General features: G+C 38.4%; 1 protein-coding gene across 1 annotated transcript in view; it reads right to left on the bottom strand.

Moving 5' to 3' along the window:
- The window catches only part of LOC101357370 (usherin), a 276,794-nt gene that overhangs the window by 12,685 nt on the left and 261,832 nt on the right, over positions 1–2,277 (bottom strand). The window lies entirely within an intron of this gene.

The raw sequence follows: 2,277 nt of genomic DNA, 5'->3' as shown, positions 1-2,277 counted from the left end.
TGTTCCAGCTTCTTCCCTGACCATGCTAACTAAAGGGAGCCCCAGAGGGTCACCACAGTGACCCCATAGTCCATTCACTTCTCATTTCTCCTTCTTTCCTTATAGCATCTAACACTAGAAACAAAATTCTAGAAAATTCTAGAAATTCTCTCTCCTTTGACTTTCCGATATTTCTCCAAGTTCATCCCCTAACTCTGACCAGTTCCCGTCTCCTTTATCCCTCTCTTCTGTCCTCTGAAAACGTAAACATGCTCTCACATATTCTCATGAAACTTCAATTTTGTATATTCTCAGCCTTCACTAATTTATCATCAACCATAGTTTTACTCCCATTTATATGAAGATGATTTCAAAATCTAAATCATTCTTAAGCTCCAGATGTACAATTCCAGCTGCTAGCTGGGTATAAGCACCATGAATGTGTTTCTATAAAATGGTCAAACCTAAACTCATGGGTTTATTTCTCCCATATGTTCTTTCTTCATCTTTCCCATTTTATTTAACTTTAGCCCTCCTAAAATTTATTTTCACAATAAAATCCTCAGTTTCAGTTGTTACATTTATGCTATAACAATATTACAATGTTACAAAACCAAAGTTATAGGGTAAACTTCCTAAATTTCAAACCCTTGCTGTCTGGCTTATCTTATTTTCCCCTAAATATGCAAATGAACCCTTACTTTAAAGAATCAATTAACTTACACATATCATGGCTTTAGATAATATGAGAAGTTTCCACTTTCTATTTTTCAATGATAAAAATGTAGAGAATTGACTCAGAAGCACAATTTAGTTTTTCCTCCCAACCCTTCTTGTGGGTAAAACCCAAAAAACCCATTGTCTATAGGACAGGGCAGACCTGCCCCATAGGGTTTCCAAGGAGTGGGTGGTGGATTTGAACTGCCAACCTTTTGGTTAGTAGCCAAGCTCTTAACCACGACCTTAAATCCCCTTCTGAGTAACTAAGATGAGAGCAGCAAAGCATTCCCGTTCACTGTTTTCTATGCACCCGAAGCTCTTTACTGCAACCAGTAAGGATAATACTGGCACTAATGTTAAGTTTTTATTGGTGCACAGAGCAGGGAGGACACTGCTCTGTAGACATTTCTCCTACTTTTCTCTTTCCTCCTGTAGGATCCACCTAGACTCCTAAGGACAGGCAGGTCTCCTTTCAGTTGCTTTCACTTGCTTGTGTCTATGAAAAGGCAGACTGCATCTCATTTAGAAGAGGACCTTTGCCCCTAAGTGTGTTAGAAGACACAGCAGATGAGGTGCAGATGGAAGCAGCGTAGTACGCAGCCTAAATGTAGTATAGAAGACTTGGCTGGAAGTGATGTCATGAGAAAGATAAGTTAGACTAAGGACAGACCCAAGGGAGTAAAATAAGAATGCTGAGTAGAAGCCGGAGGGAGATAGATTTTGGATCAATACAAGAAATCACTTTTTAAAATAAATCACTTTTTACAAGATGGTATGGAGCCCATGGGTGGTGCAAACAGTTAACGAGCTCAGCTGCTAGCCAAAAGATTGGAAGTTCAAGGCCACACAGAGGCTCCTTGGAAGAAAGGCTTATGGATCTACCTCTCAAAATCAGCCATTGAAGACCCCATGGAGCACAGTCCTTCTCTGACACACATGGGGTTGCCATGAGTTGGAATCATCTCGATGACAACTGGTGCTAGTAAAGATGGTATGGATTTGCCTGGGAACTATTATTTCCCCCACAACTAAAAGTATCAAGCATAGGTTGGACAAATAACTACTGGAAATGTTACAAAGAATATTTGATGAGCTTTCAATGTTTTTCAGCCCTGAGAGGCCATGATTCTAGTTCTGCTCAGTCACATGGTTGGAGTTCCCCTATCCTCTGCTATACCTCTGTCCAATGTTTGTCTTGTGTCAATTCTTTGTTTTCACTTTCTCCAGCCTGCAAGGCTGATTCCTCTTTTAATTTTTGTTCACTAGTCCCAAACCCTATCATTTTTCCTGAAAGAAACACTGAGTCCTTCTCTGTTATCCATAGTCAGTGACCCTCTAATAATATTCAAAAATAAATAAGTAAGTAGACAGTATTATAGGAAAATAGTGCTTTACACAAGCTAGGCATTCCATAATAGATACACACATCTGATATATATATATCATACAGCTAATGAAACATGTAATTTTTTTTGGAATTTGGAGTCTTCATTAATGGAAAGTTGAAGAAATAAAATTAACTGGACAAGATAATTTGAGCCAAACAAGTTTTCAAGAACTTAAAAAAAAAAAAAAAAA

This window comes from Trichechus manatus, unplaced genomic scaffold (genome assembly GCF_000243295.1).
Source record: "Trichechus manatus latirostris isolate Lorelei unplaced genomic scaffold, TriManLat1.0 scaffold00039, whole genome shotgun sequence".
Lineage (NCBI taxonomy): Eukaryota > Metazoa > Chordata > Mammalia > Sirenia > Trichechidae > Trichechus > Trichechus manatus.
This window is presented reverse-complemented; position numbering and strand designations above follow the sequence as displayed.